The following is a 26,184-nucleotide window of genomic DNA, read 5'->3' as shown; positions in this document are numbered from 1 at the left end:
CCCCGGAGGATTTTCGTGCTGTCTTTCTCAACACTGTGCTGCCAGCCCAGGGAGGCTTTCTGCTAACCGTGAGTAAACCGATGAACTGTGTTATTATTTGGCCCCTCATCGGCCCACCGCGCACCTCACGTGTTGCCCCTGTGGTTCTCGCTCGCTGCATATCTGATGGAGTTTTTGGGGAAGGATTTCTGGTTCTCCTTGAAGAGATTCAGCTGGGCAGTGCTTCATGGGGAAAAGTAACCTTAAGGCCTCATGCACACGACCGTTGTGTGCATCCGTGGCCGTTGTGCCGTTTTCCGTTTTTTTTCGCGGACCCATTGACTTTCAATGGATCAGTGGAAAAATCGGAAAATGCACCGTTTTGCAGCCGAGGCCGTGACCCGTGTATCCTGTCCTATTTTTTTGACGGACAACGGTTCACGGACCCATTCAAGTCAATGGGTCCGTGAAAGAACACGGATGCACACAAGATTGGCATCCGTGTCCGTGATCCGTGGCCGTAGGTTGCTTTCATACAGACGGATCCGAAGATCCGTCTGCATAAAAGCTTTTTCTGATCTAAGTTTTCACTTCGTGAAAACTCATTTCCGACAGTATATTCTAACACAGAAGCGTTCCCATGGTGATGGGGACGCTTCAGGTTAGAATACACTGCAAACTTGGTACAAGACTGCCCCCTGCTGCCTGGCACCACCCGATCTCTTACAGGGGGATATGATAGCACAATTAACCTCTTCAGGTGGGGCACCTAAAGGGGTTAATTGTACTATCATATTCTCCTGTAAGAGATCAGGGCTGCCAGGCAGCAGGGGGCAGACCCCCCCCTCCCCAGTTTGAATATCGTTGGTGGCACAGTGTGTGCCCATCGCCCCCCCTTCCTCCCTCTATAGTTAAAAATCGTTGGTGGCACAGTGTGTGCCCATCGCCCCCCCCCTTCCTCCCTCTATAGTTAAAAATCGTTGGTGGCACAGTGTGTGCCCATCGCCCCCCCCCCCTTCCTCCCTCTATAGTTAAAAATCATACTTACCTGCTTGCTGCTGCGATGTCTGTGACCGGCCGGGAGCTCCTCCTACTGGTAAGTGACAGTTCTTTAGCAATGCACCGCACAGACCTTTCACTTACCAGTAGGTGGAGCTCCCGGCCGGTCACAGACATCGCAGCAGCAGGCAGGTAAGTATGAATCTTCTACAATTGTACTATTGCTAAGTAACCATGGCAACCAGGGATGCAGTAGCTTCCTGGTTGCCATGGTTACCGATCGGAGCCCCAGCGATTAAACTGGGACTCCGATCGGAACTCCGCTGCCACCAATGATGGGGGGGGGGGAAGATGGAGGGGGTCGATGGGCACACACTGTGCCACCAACGATTTTTAACTATAGAGGGAGGAAGGGGGGGGCGATGGGCACACACTGTGCCACCAACGAATTTTAACTATAGAGGGAGGAAGGGGGGGCGATGGGCACACACTGTGCCACCAACGATATTCAAACTGGGGAGGGGGGGGTCTGCCCCCTGCTGCCTGGCAGCCCTGATCTCTTACAGGAGAATATGATAGTACAATTAACCCCTTTAGGTGCCCCACCTGAAGAGGTTAATTGTGCTATCATATCCCCCTGTAAGAGATCGGGTGGTGCCAGGCAGCAGGGGGCAGTCTTGTACCAAGTTTGCAGTGTATTCTAACCTGAAGCGTCCCCATCACCATGGGAACGCCTCTGTGTTAGAATATACTGTCGGAAATGAGTTTCACGAAGTAGCTCATATCCGACAGTATATTCTAACGTAGAGGCGTTCCCATGGTGATGGGGACGCTTCAAGTTATGTTCGGGTGTCCGCCTGGCCGTGCGGAGGCAAGCGGATCCGTCCAGACTTATAATGTAAGTCAATGGGGACGGATCCGTTTGAAGATGACACACTGTGGCTCAATTTTCAAACGGATCCGTCCCCATTGACTTGCATTGTAATTCAGGACGGATCCGTTTGGCTCCGCACGGCCAGGCGGACGCCAAAACGACTTTTTTTTCATGTCCGTGGATCCTCCAAAAATCAAGGAAGACCCACGGACGAAAAAACGGTCACGGATCACGGACCCACGGACCCCGTTTTTTCGGACCGTGAAAAAAAACTGTCGTGTGCATGAGGCCTAAGAATAAGGAAATGTTCAGGTTTGATGTCCCAAGCATATTTTTGTTGTGTTGATTACTGGGTGGGTCAACAAAAAGGGCTGTTTTGTCATAAAATATACCTGTAAAGATTGTCAATAACACATCCCCAACTGGTCAATTTGATATGCCTTTCTTTCTTTGTGAAGAAAAGCTTTAACCCAGTCCAAATTCCATTATAATTCAGTTAAAAGAAAATAGCCTGAAAGTAGATATTTGTAACTGGATCAAGGTTTGTAGGATCCCCTTGGTAAATGCATTGGTGAGACACTTTTCTACATCCAAACATTCTCTGTCTCTCTCTCATCACCTAAAATACTCATTTTATAGAATCTATTCGCTCATCTCTATTAGCCAATTATGGCAGAACTATGGCAAACTCCCACTAATCCACTGGTTCCCTAAAATGGGTTACCTATCTGATTCTCTGTGAACTAATGTATACACAATCAGTGGGCATTCACATGACAGTATCCATTTTGCTGTGCTCATCTTTTGAGGCCCCATTGAAATTAATTTGTTCTCCAGGGGCGTAGCTAAAGGCTCATGGGCCCTGGTGCAAGAGTTAGACTTGGGCCCCCTTTCCCTCAGTGCTTTGTGTGTCTTCTTATGCAGCACAAGGGTATTTGGGCCCCCTCAGGCTCCTGGGTCAGGTAGCAACTGCTACCTCTGCACCCCCTATAGCTACGCCCCTGCTGTTCTCATCTGATCCGCAAAAAATGTAGATTGGATGCGGATCTAAAATAAGGTCGTATAAATACCCCCGCAATCTGTGGATTTGATGTGACACACTATTACAGTACAAACCTGGACTTTTAATAATAAAACAACAACAAGCAAAATTCCGTAAAAAAAAGAATTAGTCTATAACTCAGTGTCAAGGTACAGATGCCAAAAAGAACAGTACCAACCTAGTAATAGATTTAAAAACGGTAATTATTGAAAAATTATTAATACAAAATTATACATATGTTTTATCAACATAGAATACATGTTTTATTTTCATTATATATCTTCATAACTCAAAGATATTCAAACTGTGCAGGCATGCACCATCACTAATATGTTACTTAACCAGGAGATGGGGCTACATTGCAGTACATTCTGAGCTTGCTACTTGTGTGCATTCATTCAGTGACACTAAATGCACAAAAGATGAGCCAATGTAAAAAATACATTTAACTATATACATTATATATAACCGCAAAGGGGTCCTGTGTTATTTGCCTTCAGCCTCGTAACAGAGGCATTCTTTTTCATTGTATTCCTGCCTGTGATGATCATGAGATAATGCTGAGAAGTAATTTTTATAATTTTTTTGGGGTGGGGTGAGGAAAGGAAAAAAACAACAGAAAAATTGCAATTGTTTTTTATATGTGTTATGAGGCACAAAGTTAGTGTGCCTGAGTATATAAGGCAGGTGTAATTGCCATGTACATCACATTCTAATGGACCCACATGCTGCTGAGTTCATCCCTTATTTTAGCGATAGTGTGCCTGAGTATATAAGGCAGGTGTAATATATCGCTGTGTGCATCACATTCTAGTGCACTGACATTCAGCGTTAATCCATTAGTTTAGCGATACAGTTAGTGTGCCTGAGTATTTAAGGCAGGTGTAATATATCGCCACGTGCATCACATTCTAGTGTACCCACATTCACAGTTAATCTGCTATTTTAGTGATCTAGTTAGTGGAGGAGTATTAAAGGCAGGTGTCATATATTGCCATGTGCATCACATTCTAGTGCACTGACATTCAGAGCTAATCTGTTATTTTAGTTATAGTTAGTGTGCCTCAGTATTAAAGGCAGGTGTTATATATTGCCATGTGCTTTACTTTCTAGTGCCCTTACATTCAGAGTTAATCTGTTATTTTAGTGATAGTTAGTGTGCCTCAGTATTAAAGGCAGGTGTCATATATTGCCCTGTGCATCACATTCTAGTGCACTGACATTAAGAGCTAATCTGTTATTTTAGTGATAGTTAGTGTGCCTCAGTATTAAAGGCAAGTGTCATATATTGCCATGTGCTTCACATTCTAGTGCACTGACATTCAGAGCTAATCTGTTATTTTAGCAATACAGTTAGTTTGCCTCAATATTAAAGTCAGGTGTCATATCACTGTGTGCATCACTGTGCAGTGCACCGACATTCATAGCTAATCCCTTCCTTCTGTTAGCTGTAGCATTACGTTAAATCTGTATTATGGGCAGGTGTAATTTAACACCCTGTACCATAACTGCAGTGGAACAAAATTTATCATAGCTAATCCGTTCTGTTAGCTGTAGCATTACGTTAGGTTCGTATAACGGACAGGTGTAATTTATCGCCCTGTACATAACTGTACAGTGGAGCAAAAGTTATCATCGCTGATCCCTTCTGTTAGCAATACAGTTATTTTACACTATGGCCTACAGACAGTTGCGTGGGCCCACCAAAGGAATGGGCAGTGGCAGCAGAAGAAGGCTTGGAACCGAACCCGAGTTCGGAAAATGTTTTTTACAGTAAAAATAGATTTTTGAAGTTATTATGCGAAGTCTCGCAAGACTTTGCGAGGTAATAACTTCGGCTTATAGGAGCCAATACATTATAATACTGTACGGAGCGCTCGCACCGCACAGTATTCAAGCAAAGTATAATGCGAAAACAAAATAACAGTTTGCAGTGTTGGTGTATGTTCACACCATTGAAAGTCCACAGAACACAAACATTTACCTGGTTAGCAGTTTTTCGTCAGCCATTCACTGCAGGCTTTAGGGGGCCTGTTTTCCAGCAATGCAGCTCTCAGCCCTTTAGCACGGCACACCTCATGCAGATCCCAAAACCACAGCGTCTCCACAGCTTCACTGTGAAGTGGAGGATAATCCACCGTACTGAGACTGCTGGCTGGGTTTTTATATCCCAAACCAAAACCCGGCCTGGAATGTGGGGAGAGGCCACCCACCCTGCACTTTGGCTTCTCCCAGTAAGAGCCGGATCGGCTCTACAGCCATACTAAATAACAAATAGTGTCAGTCAGCACTAACTGCCGCTGACACTTAAAATTACAGGCTCTTACCTCACCGAGGCCCATAATCTCAGTGACACATACCTTCCCTCAATGACGGACCCTTGCGCCTTCCTACAATATATAGTGGGGTGTGTCTAGCTTAGTGGAGAGAGAGCAGTATGTAGTCAGAGTAAGAAGCAAGGCCATGGAGGAAGAAGACACCATCAAGGGCACTTCAACCAACATCTGGCTGGTGTTCCCTGCAACCGAGAGTTCCCCGGAAGATCTCGTACTGTCTTCTCATCCACTGCACTGCCGACCCATGGAGGCATCAGCTAACTGTGAAAGTGCAAATGAACTATTTCACCCATCGTCCCACTGTGAGTCTCACATGTTTTCCCCTGCAGTCCGGCATGCTGCACATGCATCTGGCCAAGTTGCTGGTACTACCATCTCTTTCCATGTAGTTGACTCTGCATATTTCAACCCAAGGTGGAGAGTCCCGAACCGACATTACTTTTCCAAAAAAGCTGTACCAGTCCCGCACACGTACATTGAGCAGAAGGTTGGCCAGTTCTTGAGAACTCTCTGTGTCTGGTAGAGTTCACGCCAGCGCTGATGTATGGAGTTGTAACTATGGTCAAGGACATGTCGTCCACAGCCCACTGGGTAAATGTGGTTCCGGTCCAGGAACACTAGCAACTTGGCCAGGTGGTGGCAATGCCACCTCTGCATTGCAATGCTGGGATTTCTGCATCAATGTCTTCTTCTGGCTCCTCATCCTCCACCTTGTCTCCACCCCCCCTCTAGGCACAGTTCACAGTGGTCCTCCATTATGTCAGCTATGCAAAGCTATAAATTGTCACGCAGTTCTGCACCTGGTTAGCCTTGGAGAACTGAGTCACACCAGGGAGGAACTGCTCTGTGTCGTCAATAAAGAAATTGAACACTCGCTGTCTCTTCACCAACTGGAGGTGGGAACCATGGTTACTGATAACGGGAAGAACATTTTGTCTGCGTCAGGGAAGGCTGTTAGACCACCTGTACAAGCAGAGGAAGGCAGTCAATGATTTCTTAATGCCGCAGATGGACAGGTCTACTCCCTGGTGTGACTTCCATGTTAGCCAGTGGCAGCTAATAGAAATGGCCTTGTGGTTCGCCCAGCCGTCGTTTCGCAGCGAACTTTGCTTGTTCGTGGTTCACCGAACAGACGAACACATGGCGATGTTCGCCGGTGCCATATTCTTTGCATTGTGCAGAACTTTGACCAATGACACATCCATCAGGTGGGACAGGACAGCCAATTGAGACATTTCAGCACAGGGACACACCCCTACCCTATAAATAAACCAAATCTGGCAGCCATTTTACATTCTGTGTTTTGCCAGTGTAGGGAGAGGTTGCTGTGTGGAGCAGGGACAGACTGTTAGTGACACCAAACGCTAGCTAATAGGGCCTTTTAAGGACTGGTATAGGTGTGCTATCGATAGGTGTGCTATCGATAGGTGTGATATACTGAGGGGTGTGATATACTTATAATATACTTTCTAACATAGAAAGTATGTTATAGTGCATTTGTATTGTGCAGCAGTTGTGTGCGGTGCTGCTGAGATACCGCAGCTAGCTAGAGGGACAAACGCTATAGGAATAAGTAATTGCAACTAGTGTGATATACCTGTTGCCCCCACAAAAAAACTAAGTGTGATATACCTATAATATACTGTCTATCATAGAAAGTATATTATAATGCATTTGTATTGTGCAGCAGTTGTGTGCGGTGCTGCTGAGATACCGCAGCTAGATAGAGGGACAAACGCTATTTGAATAACTAATTGCAACTGGTGTGATATACCTGTTGCCCCCAAAAAACTGATTAAGAGGTGCGATATACCTGCTTCCACAAAATACTGATTGAGGGGTGTGATACACCAGCTTCCACAAAATATACATTGAGGCCTGCGATATACCAGCTTCCCACAAATATTGATTAAGGGGTTTGATTTACCATCTTCCAGTAAATACTCATTATTGGGTTCTATATACCTGTTTCCACAAAATACTGATAGAGGGTATTGATATACCGGCTTCCACCAAATATTGATTGAGGCCTGCGATACACCGGTTTCCACCAAATATTGATTATGGGGTGTGATTTACCGGCTTCCAGCAAATACTCATTATTGGGTTCTATATACCTGTTTCCACAAAATACTGATACAGGGTATTGATATACCAGCTTCCACCAAATATTGATTGAGGCCTGCAATACACCAGCTTCTACCAAATATTGATTAAGGGGTTTGATTTACCGGCTTCCAGCAAATACTCATTATTGAGTTCTATATACCTGTTTCCACAAAATACTGATAGAGGGGATTGATATACTGGCTTCCACAAAATATTGATTGAGGCCTGGTGTATCACCAGCTTCCCACAAATATTGATTAAGGGGTTTGATTCACCAGCTTCCAGCAAATACTCATTATTAAGTTCTATATACCTGTTTATCACTGAATAATTATCCTACTTAAAACTTAACTTTTAGTCATTATTAATTAAAAATAAGTCCCACAAAAATAATGTGTATATTTATGATAACTGCATAGGTCAGATACTATGGACTTAAGTACAATGAGACACAGGGTAAATAAGCAATCTCAAGTGCTCAGATTTGGACCAGGGGTCCCACTCACGGTTTGATGATTTTTTCCTTTGTATGGAGATGAACCACAACAAAAGAGACGTAGTAGGAAGGTCCACAAAGGTCTTGGTAAAAAAGAGTTGAGATGAAACGATTTTTCTAGTGCAGGGTAGGAGAAGGCAGGGGCTGGGGAGATAAATATCCCTACCGGGCTATTAAGATTCTGCCTAAAAGCGGAGAGGTCTCCCGCCTAAATGCGGGACAATCACCTCCAGAGGAGGCGACCCCACTTATCGATGGTTGTCCCTGTTGTCCTATCCCTAAAAAAATTGCTCCCAGTGTCTGTACAGCCAAAAATAAAGAGATTTAGAATTCCCAACGCGTTTCCTCCAATACAAATGTGACCGGATTCATCAGAGGAAAAGAAGATGTAGATATATAATAAAGATGTGGCACAATCGCCCTCAGCACAATGGCTCTCTACCGATAAATCCAACTGAATAATGCAGTCCAGAGATCTCTCTGCAACTGCGCCTCTATATATATGCTGATATGAATTGACTTAACAATAAACATTTGATGAAATAAAAACCTCATGGTGTGAGTGAAGAGCGGCGTGCGTTCCACCATCGGCCGGGCAAACCGGAAGTGCGTCATGTCGCGTGCGCCGACCGCTGCTATTGGCCGGCGGTGGAACGCAGACCGGGGATGAACCGCATGGAAACCCGGAAGTATGTAATATGCACCGGAAATGACGCATACGGGACGCTGGAGCGCATAGAGATATGCGCTCCAGGGTAAATAGATAGCGAATATGTGCAGAAATAGAAAATTACATGTAAAGATGGAAGGAAAGACTATTTTATATATAAAGATATAGTCAGTAAACATTTTATTATAATACTATCATGTAGAGCATATATAGAATTAATTTTGAAGAGGGTTGGATTGAGTGGTGTGGGACACTAAATGGAGACAGGGAAGAACATTGTATTGTCAATACTTTTGACTAATGATAAGGTCCTAGCAACTGATAGAGGTTCCATTGAAATGTAGATATTACAAAGTAGACCTATTGCGGTCTGATGCCTTCATTTGTAAGGTCCGAAGAATAATAAACAATAGTCTTGATCAATGCAATGAGGTATATCAAGTTATCAAGGAAAATATTTTCTTATATTTAATATTAATTGAACCATGACAATGAAAAAAATTTTTTGATGAGGGCATGGCAGAATTAATAACATATAAGACTAGATATTTAGAAGTAACGCCATTCAAACATATTCAGATGAAGCAACTAAATGACAGAATTTCATTGAGTCCGGAGGGGCTCACAGTTTTTAGACGGTAAGTCCATTCGGACTCTTTCTGTAAGATTCTCTTGTCGAGGTCACCTCCTCTAGGGGATGGACAAATGACCTCAACAACGCAGAACTTCAGACATTTTGGATTTCCATCATGGAGGTCATGCACGTGTCTAGAGATAGTAGTGTCCCTTTTGTGCCTTATGTCCCCAAGGTGGTCTCCAATTCTTCTTCTGAGTTCACGTTTTGTCTTGCCGACATACTGAAGTTCACATGAACAAATACAGAGATACACTACCCCGGTCGTTTTGCAATTTGCAAAATCACGGATATTATAGGTTTTATTGGTGGTGTAACTTGTAAAATTTTTGGTTTGATATATGTATGGGCAGGCTATACAAGATCCGCATCGGTATGTACCCAGAGGCTTTCTATCCAGCCAAGTGCCTGTTTTTTTAGGCGCTGTGTAATGACTATGAACAAAACGGTCACCTAAAGATCTACCTCTTCTATATGTTATAGCTGGTTTCGATGGAAGTATATCATGGATGTCTGGGTCCAACAGGAGCATATCCCAGTATTTTTGGAAGATATTTCTAACCTCTCTACTGCAGGTGTCATATGTCCCAATGATGCGAAAGATGGAATCCGTATCTGTTTTTTTGGGTTTAGGTGACAAAAGATCCATTCTGTTTTTGCTCAAGGCCGACCTGAAGGCCCTTTGTAAGGGGTAATCTGGGTACCCTCTTTGATTAAACCTGGTTTTAAGGTCTTTAGCTTGGCTAAAGAAGTCTCTCTGGGTAGTGCAATTTCTGCGGACTCGCAAATACTGCCCCTTTGGGATACCACATTTGAGGTTTTCAGGGTGATAACTTTCCCACCTAAGCAAGCTATTTTGTTCTGAAACTTATGGATTTCATCCTCAGACACAATTATTTTCTTTTTGATGCCCGTTTCTTCCACCAGCTCAGGGGCACAGCAATGGGGAGCGCATGTGCCCCCACTTATGCTAACTTGTTCCTGGGCTGGTGGGAGGACACTGTAGTCTTTGCGGATGAATGTCCTTGGACGTCGAGAATAGTCTTCTGGGGCCGCTATATCGATGATATACTGATATTCTGGGGCGGCCCCAGACGACTATTCTCTGACTTCTTGGCCGATCTGAACAAGAACGACATAGGTATGCACTTCACATGTGAAGTGTATGACCAAGGTCTGGCCTTTTTGGATTTATTTATCACATTGAAGAATGGTACTATCACTACAAAGACTCACAGAAAACCTACAGCAACAAATAGCTTGCTTAGGTGGGAAAGTTATCACCCTGAAAACCTCAAATGTGGTATCCCAAAGGGGCAGTATTTGCGAGTCCGCAGAAATTGCACTACCCAGAGAGACTTCTTTAGCCAAGCTAAAGACCTTAAAACCAGGTTTAATCAAAGAGGGTACCCAGATTACCCCTTACAAAGGGCCTTCAGGTCGGCCTTGAGCAAAAACAGAATGGATCTTTTGTCACCTAAACCCAAAAAAACAGATACGGATTCCATCTTTCGCATCATTGGGACATATGACACCTGCAGTAGAGAGGTTAGAAATATCTTCCAAAAATACTGGGATATGCTCCTGTTGGACCCAGACATCCATGATATACTTCCATCGAAACCAGCTATAACATATAGAAGAGGTAGATCTTTAGGTGACCGTTTTGTTCATAGTCATTACACAGCGCCTAAAAAAACAGGCACTTGGCTGGATAGAAAGCCCCTGGGTACATACCGATGCGGATCTTGTATAGCCTGCCCATACATATATCAAACCAAAAATTTTACAAGTTACACCACCAATAAAACCTATAATATCCGTGATTTTGCAAATTGCAAAACGACCGGGGTAGTGTATCTCTGTATTTGTTCATGTGAACTTCAGTATGTTGGCAAGACAAAACGTGAACTCAGAAGAAGAATTGGAGACCACCTTGGGGACATAAGGCACAAACGGGACACTACTATCTCTAGACACGTGCATGACCTCCATGATGGAAATCCAAAATGTCTGAAGTTCTGCGTTGTTGAGGTCATTTGTCCATCCCCTAGAGGAGGTGACCTCGACAAGAGAATCTTACAGAAAGAGTCCGAATGGACTTACCGTCTAAAAACTGTGAGCCCCTCCGGACTCAATGAAATTCTGTCATTTAGTTGCTTCATCTGAATATGTTTGAATGGCGTTACTTCTAAATATCTAGTCTTATATGTTATTAATTCTGCCATGCCCTCATCAAAAAAAATTTTTCATTGTCATGGTTCAATTAATATTAAATATAAGAAAATATTTTCCTTGATAACTTGATATACCTCATTGCATTGATCAAGACTATTGTTTATTATTCTTCGGACCTTACAAATGAAGGCATCAGACCGCATCAGACCGCAATAGGTCTACTTTGTAATATCTACATTTCAATGGAACCTCTATCAGTTGCTAGGACCTTATCATTAGTCAAAAGTATTGACAATACAATGTTCTTCCCTGTCTCCATTTAGTGTCCCACACCACTCAATCCAACCCTCTTCAAAATTAATTCTATATATGCTCTACATGATAGTATTATAATAAAATGTTTACTGACTATATCTTTATATATAAAATAGTCTTTCCTTCCATCTTTACATGTAATTTTCTATTTCTGCACATATTCGCTATCTATTTACCCTGGAGCGCATATCTCTATGCGCTCCAGCGTCCCGTATGCGGTGCATATTACATACTTCCGGTTTCCATGCGGTTCATCCCCGGTCTGCGTTCCACCGCCGGCCAATAGCAGCGGTCGGCGCACGCGACATGGCGCACTTCCGGTTTGCCCGGCCGATGGTGGAACGCACGCCGCTCTTCACTCACACCATGAGGTATTTATTTCATCAAATGTTTATTGTTAAGTCAATTCATATCAGCATATATATAGAGGCGCAGTTGCAGAGAGATCTCTGGACTGCATTATTCAGTTGGATTTATCGGTAGAGAGCCATTGTGCTGAGGGCGATTGTGCCACATCTTTATTATATATCTACATCTTCTTTTCCCCTGATGAATCCGGTCACATTTGTATTGGAGGAAACGCGTTGGGAATTCTAAATCTCTTTATTTTTGGCTGTACAGACACTGGGAGCAATTTTTTTAGGGATAGGACAACAGGGACAGCCATCGATAAGTGGGGTCGCCTCCTCTGGAGGTGATTCTCCCGCATTTAGGCGGGAGACCTCTCCGCTTTTAGGCAGAATCTTAATAGCCCGGTAGGGATATTTATCTCCCCAGCCCCTGCCTTCTCCTACCCTGCACTAGAAAAATCGTTTCATCTCAACTCTTTTTTACCAAGACCTTTGTGGACCTTCCTACTACGTCTCTTTTGTTGTGGTTCATCTCCATACAAAGGAAAAAATCATCAAACCGTGAGTGGGACCCCTGGTCCAAATCTGAGCACTTGAGATTGCTTATTTACCCTGTGTCTCATTGTACTTAAGTCCATAGTATCTGACCTATGCAGTTATCATAAATATACACATTATTTTTGTGGGACTTATTTTTAATTAATAATGACTAAAAGTTAAGTTTTAAGTAGGATAATTATTCAGTGATACATAGTTTATATCCCTACATTGTATACATATTTTCTACTGTGAATTTCTATATACCTGTTTCCACAAAATACTGATACAGGGTATTGATATACCGGATTCCACCAAATATTGATTGAGGCCTGCGATATACCTGCTTCCACAAATACTGTTCTTCTATAAGGACTTTGTCACAGGGTTATTTTGATAATGACAGGCAAAGGAAGAGGCAAGCCGTTCCGCAGGTATGGTATTGGGCAGGTGCACCAGGCCAGAGCCTAAGTGGGAAGTTGGAGAAGGTGTGTGCGATTACGTCAAAGGACGCACCAGAGTTGGTTGAGTGGCTCACTCAGCCTTATGCTTCTGCACCCTCCTCATCCCCTGTATCAGCACCCTCCTCACTCTATGCTATGTGCACCCCCAAAGACACCACCACCACCATAGCCCCTCCATTTGAGTGAGAGAAATTATTTTCCCATCCATTCCCAGACCTTACCGATGAGCAGCCATTCTTGGCATTGGATAAGGAAGAGGTAGCAACACCCAGCGGTTTGACGACAGGACCCAGATCAGCCCAAGGAGGGTGGTCCCCGCTGTTGCTGCCTACTCAGTGATCTCTAATGTCAGTTGTGGTGAAGGTAACGATGATGAAGTGTCGATAGACGTCACGTGGGTGCCCACAAGAGAGGAAGAGGAGGGGAGTTCAGAGGGAGAGACGAAGCAGCAGATAGGGAGGAGAAGGAGGAGAAGGAGGAGAAGCAGGCAGAACTCGCAATGCACAGGAGGCAAAAAGCAGACTGCAAATGTATCTGGAGCGATGCATCCACCATGGCACTCCCAGGACGCCGGCACATGGCTCCCCAGTGTGGGCTTTTTTAATGTGTCAGCTGCTGACAATAGTGTTGCCATCTGCAGCCTGTGCTGTCAACGCATAAGTCTCGGTAAGCCCAACACTCACCTAGGGACGACCGCCTTAAGAAGGCACTCGGCCTCCCATCACCGAGCCCAGTGGGAGCAACACCATCAGAACCCACAAAGCCACACTCCCGGCGCTCCATGTCCTGCCTCTTCTCCTTCTTCTCTCTCCTCCTATTTGTCCTCCACTCCACCTTCCACTGTGCCGTTGTCACGTTCATCTGGCAAAAGGCAGGCTTCCGTGACGATCGAGGTAGACCCACAGATGCTCAATTTAATTCAAGTCTGTCAAATTAGGGGCCAGGGTAGTTCTTGGATGTCTTAGTCAAGCTCTTCCAACCAGTATCAGACATTTATAGCTATATAACCTGTCTCACTGTCTTGCTGGAACATTCCATCTGCCCCAAAGAAGACAATCAGCATGTATGGATGTACATAATCTGCAAGGTTGGATTCATACCCAAATCAGTTGAGAGTGCTCTCCAAATGGATGAGTGGACCCAAAGAATGCAACAAAAACATTCCCTAGACCAAAACACTCCCAGCACAAGCTTGTGTTGTTCTAGCAGTAGTTGCAGGGTGTTTGTTCTCTGATGTTTCACTCCTGACATGCCAGCATCCATCCATTCGAAGAAAGCAGAAAACAGCCCCCTGGTTCATTTTGGTGGTGACCTCCACTGTAGCGTGTTGATCTGCCCTCATGCACCTTCGTAGTGGTCGTTAACCTCTCTCATCAGTGACATATGTTGCTCCACAGTTTCCACGTAGCTTATTTGAAATGGTGCCATTTGTGCACTCACGATACACTTTCATCACAAACAGTTCACAAACTGTGTTTCAGAAGTACGGCCACTTTTGGCCCGAAAGCCAATAATCATCCACTTTTGCAACTTTAATAGATCACCCCTTTTACTCATGACAGCAATAAGGGATACGTGTGCCAACAACCTATCTCACATCTTATATAACCACCAAGCCAGTTCATGACATGTGACTTCCTTCATGAACTATGCACTTTCAATGTCGAAAGTAGGAAGTGGTAATGTGACTCGACTGTGTGGCAGCACTGTGTAAAAAAGTTATTTTAGCAACTGCATGCAAGTGTTGTCTGACCAACATATAGCACTGATTTGGGTTATCATATACACATACAGAGATTCATTCTCACACATGCACTGTGGGTATTAACAGGTTAGAATCACGTGCCCAATGTACAGCATGTGATTAGCCTCACAGGAGCGCAAGTCGGATAACCCCTTTAACCACCACATCATCACGTGGTTTTTAAAATGCTTACTTATTTTGTCTTCTGTCCAGATGTCTGACACCATTTTCCTATGGTCAGTGTGTCGATGTCTAGTTTTAGGTCTTGTGCTGTAGCAATCTGTAAAACATTCTGGAGGTTGTCATTGGTGACTTGATCTGTGCTTAGTCTTGTTTAGATTCATTAGTGAAAACGTTGGTTTGCACACATAGGTGCTCCCAAACATGGACAGAACATGGGCAGCCAGGGGTGCATCTAGCCTTTCTGCTGCCTGAGGTGAAAACAGAAACAGTGCCCCCCCCTTCCCCCATGTCAATTTCTTAACTTAACCCCTTTGCCACAATGAAAGCGCTCATTGCCCATGGCCCTTCTGCTGCCCCCCTCTTTCCCCTACCTGGTGCTGCCTGAGGTGATCACCTCACCTGGCCTCATTGGTAGTGCACCCCTGTGGGCAGCATAAAGTCAGAGCTTTAGCATTAAAGCTGGGAGCAGTGACTTTAAAAGTCCTTGATTTTAGCATCCTGGAACTTTGCTATCAGGCCATTATCTCTTTAAATATCTATTAACTCCACCTGAAGGTGACAGGGTGCACTGTCAATGTTGGTGGTGAAGGGATTGGCAAAGATGGCAAAACTTGAGTGCTGTGTCAATGAAACATTAAATAACCCTCTCTCTTTCTCAAATAGAAAAGTGGGCAAGATTGTCCTAGTCAAGTTGGGGCTTTCATATATGAAGTTTATGCTGGAAAGCTGTGATCATGTCCAGGGCCGGACTGGGGATAAAAAACAGCCCTGGAAAAAGTTGCATACCAGCCCCACAGCTTTGCGTCATTATTTACTTGTTTATAATAGGAGAACGCATACATTTTAAAACACGTGTGTAAACACGAATATGAACTTATAGCTCTTTTGTAGAACCCCCATTGTTTATATTATCACCATAGACCAGCTTTTCCCAACGAGGATGCCTCCAGCTGTTGCAAAACTACAACTCTCAGCATGCCCAGACAGCGTTTAACAGTCAGGGCATGCTGGGAGATGTAGTTTTGCAACAGCTGAAGGCATCCTGGTAGGGAAACACTACAGTAGACCATTATCCCATCCAATTGGGTCAGAACTAAGAATAATCAAAGAACTTTACTTTAAAGTAGAGGTGGGACAAATCCAATTTTTCTCGAATCTCGAATCCTACGAATCCTGTACATAAGAATTGTGTGAACGGTGTAAGAAACAAAGTGATCCGAACTCAATATTCTTTTAATATGAAAAAATAAACAGTCCTTTTGGAAATACAGGGTAATACAGCGCACATACCTCTTACATACAGTGATATCTCTTTGATGTAGATGTTCTCTTTCCTCATCGTCTCCTTTCAGACCTTCAGATCAGACCACCATTTTTTAGCCATTTTTTGTCTCTGCAGTTTGACAAACAAAATCTTAGCTTACTACTTTTCCATCATCCTCCCATCTTCTGGACAAATCATCCTACCACCCCCAATACTGTGCCGCTGTGCTCCCGAATACAATACTGCAGAGACAGATAAACCCCCTTATAATACTAGTACCACACAGAGCCCCCCATATAAAATACCCCTTCTTTGTGGCCTCAGTAGATGCCCCCATAGTTCCCCCCAATAATGTGCCAGTAAAAAGGGACCCCCATAATGCCCCCTAATAATGTGCCAGTAAGTGTCCCCATAGATGATCCCATCATGTGCCAGTATCAAGTGCCTCTCTCCTCCCCCCACATGTCCCAGTATCATAGTGCCATCTCGCTCCCCCCAAGTGCCAGTATCATAATGCCATCTCTCCCCCCAATGTGCCAGTATCATAATGCCATCTCTCCCCCCAATGTGCCAGTATCATAGTGACATCTCCCCCCCAATGTGCCAGTATCAAGTGCCTCTCTCCTTCCCACCCCCCCATGTGCCAGTATTATAGTGCCAAACCCCCCCATGTGCAAGTATCACATGCTAAACCCCCCATGTGCCAGTATCAAGAGCCTATCTCCTCCCCACCATGTCCCAGTATCATAGTGCCATCTCACCCCCCCAAAGTACCAGTATCAAGTGCCTCTATCCTCCCCCCATGTGCCAGTATCATAGTGCCATCTCGCCCTCCAATGTGCCAGTATCATAGTGCCATCTCCCCCCCAATGTGCCAGTATTAAGTGCCTCTCTCCTTCCCACCCCCCCCCCACATGTACCAGTATCATAGTGCCATCTCCCCCCCAATGTGCCAATATTAAGTGCCTCTCTCCCCCCCACATGTGCCCATCTGCCAGTATCCCCCCCACATATCCCCCATCTGCCAGTATCATAGTGCCATATCTCCCCCCCAAATGTGCCAGTATTAAGTGCCTCTCTCCTTCCCCCCCCCCACATGTGCCAGTATCATAGTGCCATCTCCCCCCTCCCAATGTGCAGTACCAAGTGCCTCTCTCCTTCCCACCCCCCCCGTGTGCCAGTATCGTAGTGCCTCTCTCCTTCCCCCCCATGGTCCAGTATCAAGTGCCTCCCGCTCCCCCCATGTGGCAGTAACAGGCCGGTATTAAAAAAAAAGAAAACACTTAGGCCTCTTTCACCCGGGCGTTGCGGGAAAATGTGCGGGTGCGTTGCGGAAACATGTGCGATTTTTCAGCGCGAGTGCAAAACATTGTAATGCGTTTTGCACTCGCGTGAGAAAAATCGCGCATGTTTGGTACCCAAACCCGAACTTCTTCACAGAAGTTTGGGCTTGAGATCGGTGTTCTTTAGATTGTATTATTTTCCCTTATAACATGGTTATAAGGGAAAATAATAGCATTCTGAATACAGAATGCATAGTAAAATAGCGCTGGAGGGGTTAAAAAAATAAAATAAAAATTTAACTCACCTTAGTCCACTTGTTCGCGCAGCCCGGCATCTCCTTCTGTCTTCATCTTAGCTGTGTGGAGGAACAGGACCTGTGGTGACGTCACTCCGGTCATCACATGATCCATCACCATTTCCCCAAAACACAAGAAGTAATAACAATACATGGCTAGATACCACAGGTAGCTTTGCATGCGGTAATACACGGTGTTGATTGTGTAAATATATGCGAAAAACTAAAATAATTCAAGCAATAAACAAAGATTTGGTATAAAACATTTATTAATTGTTCATCTACTCATGTTATATATTGCATACAGTGTCAGTGTCAGACAATTACGTAAACGTATTGGGGAACACCTCTGGGACATTTCAAATCCAGGCAATAGACATACATCAGCTGCTTCTCAGAATTTCCTCTACGTTCATGTGGGTAACACAGAATAATTCAAAGTGATGGAGAAAGACTGGAAAAAACGGACTGGAATATGGACTGGGAGCACAAGGTCAGAAATATGGAATGCTACTGGATCTGGAGGCTTATCATCAGATTTCCAGAGAGCATGAACCTGCGTACAGACCTTGTCTCTTTTTATTAAAATCTTAAAATCTTTTCAGTTAACTCTACAAATATAATTGTCCCTAGCAATCATCCGTGTATTAGAATTATAAAGTTTCCACTTGCTTTGTTGTTATGTCCCAAATAGAGTGATCACCTCCATAATTATTTTTTGACCTGAGCACGCCAACCCTATCCCCTGTGGGAGGAGATACCGCATGACTTTCATGTATGTAATTGTCCCTAGCAACCAGTCATGTATGAGGAACATAAAGTTTTCCATTTGTCTTGTTGTCATGTGTTAATTAGGGAGATTATCTCCATGATTTTATTAACATGAACATGCCAACACTACCCCGAATGGGAAAAGATGCTGCATGAATTTTAATTATATAATTGCCTTTAGTAACTAGACATGTATTAGAAACATAACATTTTCCACTCGCCTTTCTGTCATGTGCTAATTTGTGAGATCACCTCCATGATTTTATTCCCCTGATCACGCCAATACCACCCCCTTTGGGAGGAGATACCCCCTGACTTTCATGTATATAGGTATTCACACATGTATAGTGGATAGGCCATGAGGAAGGATGATGTGTTTCATCCGAAATGCGTAGCTTTTTTTTTTTTTTTGTATAGCATGATGATGTTTTTATGCGCTTGAAATAAAGATTTGAGTTATCATTCCTTCACTCCAGAATTCTGGCGTCAAAAAGTCGCAAAATAGGTGTGATTGTGCAAAAATTTGAGACTTTTTACACTCACTTGCGCAAAATTTAGCAACTTTTGCATGTGTACACCACTCATTCCAGTTTTGTAATATGGGTGGAAAAGTGGGCATGGTGAGCTATGTTAATGAGTTTCACTCCAGATTTATCATTGAGACTTTTTTTTTAAATCGCAAATAAGTCACAATCTCACTCCAGGAGCAGAGTGGAGTAGGAAAACTGAAGTAGCTTCTCTAGACAGAGGGGGGAATATATCATTAGGAGAATATTTGAAGTCAGTTTTGCTTCAGTCTGTGTTGGGGTACTTTGTGCCACATTTAGCAAATGTTGCGTGTTGTTTGATATATTTGGCTTGTCCTTAAACCTAACACTTCTGTCTAGAGAAGCTACTCCAATTGTCCTACTCCACTCTGCTCCTGGAGTGAGATTGCGACTTATTTGCGACTTTAAAAAAAAACTCTCAATGATGAATCTGGAGTGAAACTCATTAACATAGCTCACCATGCCCACTTTCCCATCTATATTACAAAACTGGAGTGAGTGGTGAACACATGCAAAAATGTGCGGAATTTTGCGCAAGTGAGTGTAAAGAGTCGGAAATTTTTGCACAATTGCATAAATTATGTGCAAGCGAGTGGAAAAAAGTAGCAAAAGCCCTATTTTGCGTCTTTTTGATGCCAGAATTCTGGAGTGAAGGTATGATAAATCAGGGCCAGAAGTGAAATTTATCAAACAACACGCAACATTTGATAAATGTGGCACAAAGTACTCCAACACAGACTGAAGCAAAACTGACTTCAAATATTCTCCTAATGATAAATTCCCCCCTTGTTTTTTTTAACCACAAGTGCGAGACGATTTGTCAAGGATTCACAGCATAAAGGATGGACTGAACTAATACAGCCAAGCATGGGTTCCTCTAGAGCACTGTGGAGATCTAAGAGGTGAGGTACTGCTGTAAAAGAGTGAGCAAATACATGACTCTTTACTTTTTTTTACTTTACATGGCAACAGGGACATACTGGGAATTTAAAGTGGCCCTGGAAAAAAACTAAAAGTGGCCATATGTTGTAGGGGGGTCCAAATTAACAGAAAGTGGGGCAACATAAGTAGGTGGGGTCAGCAATACCAAAGTACAAAATACTGCCCCAGCACAACCATATACCAGAGCTGCACAATATATTGCCCCAACAGCTGTCCCTCTGTTGTGGCCATCAATAGCACCATTTTCTGTTCACCTTAGGAGGTGAGATGTCGCCCACAGCAGTTGAATTCAGGAGAGCATGTGAGGTTGCTGCCAAGGTCATCACCCTGATTCTTATAGTGTTATTACCGCTGACAGGTTATTATGTACCTAGCCAGCGACAAAGAGGGGGGCTTGGCGGCCCCCTAGGCATCGGCCAGAAGGGAAATTTTCCTGTAAGGTCTATGGCCAATCTGACCCTGCATGGCAGCTAAATCCTCAGTGAATGAGAAGTCCGCCTTTACACTTCTCATAAAAATTGAAAGCTGCGCTGTATCTGTGTTGTCTGTGCCTTTATCAACAGCTAATGAAAAAGCCAGATACAGTGGCAATCAAAAGTTGGGCACTCCTGGTCAAAATTACTGTTGCTGTGAAAAAAGTAAGCAAGTTGAAGATGACATAATCTCCAAAAGGATCTCCAAGATGAAACACAATTTTCAACATTTAAACAATTTTTAAGAAAAGTGGATCAATCATCCTTTAGGGTTGTGTTGCAGCCAATGGCAATGGAAACATTTCACGGGTGGAGGGAAGAATGGATTCAATGAAATTCCAGCAAATAACATCAACTATAAAAAAAAAAAAGCTGAAGTTGAAAAGAGGATGGCTTCTACAAATGGATAATGATCTAGAGCACACCTCAAAATCCACAATAGACTACCTCAAAAGGCACAAGTTGAAGGTTTTACTATGGCCCTCACAGTCCACTGATATGAATATAATTGAAAATCTGTGTATAGACCTCAAAATAGAGGTCTATGCAAGATGGCCCTGGAATCTCACAGAACTGGAAGTCTTTTGAAAGGAAGAATGGATGAAAACTCCTCAAACAAGAATTGAAAGATTCTTGGCTGGTTACAAAACACGTTTAAAAGCTGTGATATTTCCCAAGGAGGGTGCTACTAGGTACCAACCATGCAGGGTGCCCAAAGTTTTGCTTCGGGTCTCTTTCCTTTTTTGTTATTTTGAAAATGTAAAAGATAAAAATAAAAAATAGTTTTTGCTTAAAATGAAATGGTAATGTGTCGTCTTTAACTTTATGCCTTATGGAGATCATTGTATTTTACTTGCTTAACTGCTCACTGTAACAGTAATTTTGACCAGGGGTGCCCAAACTTTTGCACGCCACTGTAACTGTATTCCCTTTTGGCCAGCTGTATTGTCATATTTCCTGCTAGTTCCTTAAAGGGGTTATCCAAGTTATTTTTATTGATGACCTATCCTTAGGATAGGTCATCAATATTAGATCGTCAGGTGTCCAACTCCCCCACTGATCAGCTGGTTGAATAGAAGGTGTGTGCCATGCTAACACTGTCTTCTCTTCATTGTTTACCTGCTCACTTTCACAACAGCAGTGGTAAGCAAGTGTAGTTACACCTAAGCCGCCTCATAAACTTTAATGGGATGGCTCGTTCCTATACACTTGAATAGGAAGGAGCTGTCGTATTAAAGTGAATGGGATGGCTTAGGTGTAATTACACCGGTTCATAACTACTGTTGCGACGGTGAGCAGGTATACAATGAAGGGAAGGCAGTACTGGCACGGCGCGCATCTTCTCTTCAACCAGCTGATCAGTGGGTGAACTAGGTGTCGGACGCCCACTTATCAGATATTGATGACCTATCCTGAGGATAGGTCCTCAATAAAAATAACTCGGAAAACCCCTTCAACTTAGTTTGTGCTGGTGTTTATTGACAAACCAACATTTTTAAAAGCCTGTATATGATCAGGGCACACCTGATCACACACCTTTATCATGCACTGCTTCAAAAATGCACCCTCTGAAAGTTCATCGCTCAAGCGATTTCTTCAGCCACAATAAAGTTCATTTCTATTTCATTTTTGGCTCTAGCTTTTGTGAACATGTTCTGCTGAGATTGTTTTTCTTGAAGGCTAAATTTAGCATACTTAGTTCTGTGTTTTTCTCTTGTTGGACATTTTGGGATTATTAATTTCTTATCTCCACTTGATATAGCCAGCCACTTCCACCTATTTAGCATCTGAGCTAAGAAAACAAGATGACGCCTGCTCCCTCTGCTGGTGACGCCCACTCTGCCACAATTTACTCAGTAAACTTTACTGCTAGAACCTGCCCTGTACAAATCAGCCTCTCAGAGACCTTACCCTGGTGGCCGCCTTATTATACTCCTTTAGTTTTACACTTCTTTAGCCACATACTAAAGAGGGGACAATCTAGTGAGGAATCATTTGTGAGAAATCAGGATGTGCTGTAGCCGCTGTTAGACATTTCCCTCATACACTAAGGCACTGGACTATCTAGTGAAGACCCGCCTGTGAGGTGCAACGCTTGCGAGGCTTCTATACATATTTGCTCTGTGATTGGCTCCATGGCTCAGGCGTCAGAGATAAGCACAGAAAAGCCTTAGACGGGGGTGCTGACTCTTCCAGTTTCTCCAGAACAGTAAGAGATGCTCTTGCCATTGTGTCAATGAGAGTCTTGACTATCACAGACATAATGGCAAGAGTGTCTCTTACTGTTGTGGAGAAACCAGAAGCAGCAGCAGCCAGACCTAAAGTTTGTATGTGCTTCTCCCTGATACCTGAGCCACCTAGCCAATCACAGAGAAAAGATGTATAGAAGCCTTGCGAGAGTTGCACGTCACAGGCAGGTCCTCACTAGATTGTCCGGTTCTTTAGTGTTTGAGGGAAGTGTCTTTCAGCAATCACAACATGCCATGATTTCTTTGACTTTTGGACCTCACATGAGCCACTTAAGATTAGGTGGCGGCCCATGTGCCTTGAGTTTGAAATATGTGATTTAGGGCTCATTCATATGACTGTAAGGGCTCTGCGCCAGTGCTGCAGACCGCAAATAGTGGTCCGCAATGCACGATAATCGGCTGTGTAAAACCCTTATTGCAGTGCAGACCCATTTACTTCAATGGGTCCATGATCCACAAAATACAGCAAAAATAGAACATGTCATATGTTTTGCGGTGTGGAAGCACAGACCTGAAAGCCCACGGAAACACTTTGTGGTGTTTCCGTGGGCTTCCGATCCGTGGCTCCGCTCCGCAAAAGATTGGACATGTCCGTCACTGTATCTTGCGGATTTAGGAACCATTCAAGTCAATATGGTCCACAATACAGGCATGGACACCTTAAGGTCGTGTGAATGAGCCTCTCAACTCTCCCCCCGACAGCAGATGGACTTCACATGGCAGTGATGCCTTGCAGCAGTTTTCACAGCTCTCCTCATTCAAAGACACATGGCAAGCGCTTTCTTATCTGTACAGTTGCAAGAAAAAGTATGTGAACCCTTTAGAATTTTATGGATTTCTGCACAAATTGGTCATAAAATGTGATCTGATCTTCATCTAAGTCACACCAATAGACAATCACAGTCTGCTTAAACTAATAACACAGAAATAATTAAATGTATCCATGTTTTTATTGAACACACCATGTAAACATTCACAGTGCAGGTGGAAAACGTATGTGAACCCTTGGATTTAATAACTGGTTGAACCTCCTTTGGCAACAATAACTTCAACCAAACGTTTCCTGTAGTTGCAGATCAGACGTGCACAACGGTCAGGAGTAATTCTTGACCATTCCTCTTTACAGAACTGTTTCAGTTCAGCAATATTCTTGGGATGTCTCGTGTGAATCGCTTTCTTGAGGTCATGCCACAGCATATCAATCGGGTTAAGGTCAGGACTCTGACTGGGCCACTCCAGAAGGCGTATTATCTTCTGTTTAAGCCATTCTGTTGTTGATTTACTTATATGGTTTGGGTTGTTGTCCTGTTGCAACACCCATCTTCTGTTGAGCTTTAGCTGGTGGACAGATGGCTTTAAGTTCTCCTGCAAAATGTCTTGCTAAACTTGGGAATTCATTTTTCCTTTGATGATAGCAATCCGTCCAGGCCCTGACGCAGCAAAGCAGCCCCAAACCATGATGCCCCCACCACCATACTTCACAGTTGGGATGAGGTTTTGATGTTGGTGTGCTGTGACTCTTTTTCTCCACACACATTGTTGTGAGTTTCTTCCAAACAACTCAACTTTGGTTTCATCTGTCCACAATATTTTTTGACAGTACTTCTGTGGAACATCCAGGTGCTCTTGTGCAAACTGTAAACGTGCAGCAATGTTTTTTTTGGACAGCAGTGGCTTCCTCTGTGGTATCCTCCCAGGAAATCCATTCTTGTTTAGTGTTTTACATATCATTGATTCGCTAACAGGGATGTTAGCATATGCCAGAGACTTTTGTAAGTCTTTAGCTGACACTTTAGGATTCTTCTTCACCTCATTGAGCAATCTGTGCTGTGCTCTTGCAGTCACCTTTACAGGATGGCCACTCCTAGGGAGAGTAGCAGCAGTGCTGAACTTTCTCCATTTATAGACAATTTGTCTTACCGTGGACTAATGAACAGCAAGGCTTTTGGAGATACTTTTATAACCCTTTCCAGCTTTATGCAAGTCAACAATTCTTAATCGTAGGTCTTCTGAGAGCTCTTTTGTGCGAGGCATCATTCACATCAGGCAATGCTTCTTGTGAAAAGCAAACCCAGAACTGGTGTGTGTTTTCTATAGGGCAGGGCAGCTCTAACCAACACCTCCAATCTCATCTCATTGATTGGACTCTAGTTGGCTGACACCTCACTCCAATTATCTTTTGGAGATGTCATTAGTCTAGGGGTTCACATACTTTTCCACCTGCACTGTGAATGTTTACATGGAGTGTTCAATAAAAACATGGTAACATTTTATTCTTTGTGTGTAATTAGTTTAAGCAGACTGTGATTGTCTATTGTTGTGACTTAGATGAAGATCAGATCACATTTTATGACCAATTTGTGCAGAAATCTATATAATTCCAAAGAGTTCACATACTTTTTCTTGCAACTGTATATACAGAGCTGCTCATTGAGCACTATGTATACAGCAATAGAGAAGAAAGGAATGGTAAAAAAAACATCCCTTCCTTATTCTTGCGGAGACAAAATAGGGAACACATGAAAGAGGGCGACTGAGGGATTAAATTACACAGACTTTGCTTTATGTTACCATGGAGACATGCAGTGACCCACTAAAGGATTAATACCAGGCTCACTCCTAAAGGCTTAAAGGGGTTGTATCACTTCAGCAAGTGGCATTTATCATGTAGAGAAAGATAATACAAGGCACTTACTAATGTATTGTTATTATTAGGCTTGAGCGATTTGAGCTTCGGATCATATATCTGAAGTCGTTCTAACACTTTCGTTCTGTCTCCGCACAGCATTAAAATGTATTGCCTCTGTGGAGGCAAAATTCATTTCACGCGAAGTCAAGTGAGACATTGGTGAATGAATTCGAAATTTATTTCTACATCTTTAAAAACATTTCAAATTCGGAGTCCAGAGTCGGTTTTGGTACTGGCTGGTACCTCGGTACCAAACCCGACTTGGTATAAAACCAGGCAGCAGACCAGGACCCTGTCTGTTTTATGGATTTTTGATGTTCCTCAATAAAATCATAAATATTTTAGAAGGTGGATTATTTTTTTCTTTTGTATTTGTATTTTTTTTTACCCTCCATGATCATGACATGCCTGCACAGACCTCTGACCCCATACCAGAAAATATTAACATATTTTTTATCTAAGGATAAATTTTCGGAATAACACCTTATAACAGCACGCTTCTGAGCCCAGTATAACAAAGGAGTGCCCTATAATCCAGACTTTCATAGGATCTAAAGAAAATATAAAACAACAGATATAAACAGATCAGACCTAATGTACAACTTAAACCTGTTAGATTCCCATCTCCCGACTTGCCTAACAATTGACTTATCTAAACCTAATCTAGCTGCCTCTGTGGCAGCTCCTATCTTAAAAGAATGAGAAGAAATCCAAAATTCATGCAAACCAAATTAAAACAAATACTTCCTAAGAACAGAG

Source organism: Bufo gargarizans, chromosome 2 (assembly GCF_014858855.1).
Source record: "Bufo gargarizans isolate SCDJY-AF-19 chromosome 2, ASM1485885v1, whole genome shotgun sequence".
Taxonomy (NCBI): domain Eukaryota; kingdom Metazoa; phylum Chordata; class Amphibia; order Anura; family Bufonidae; genus Bufo; species Bufo gargarizans.
This window is presented reverse-complemented; position numbering follows the sequence as displayed.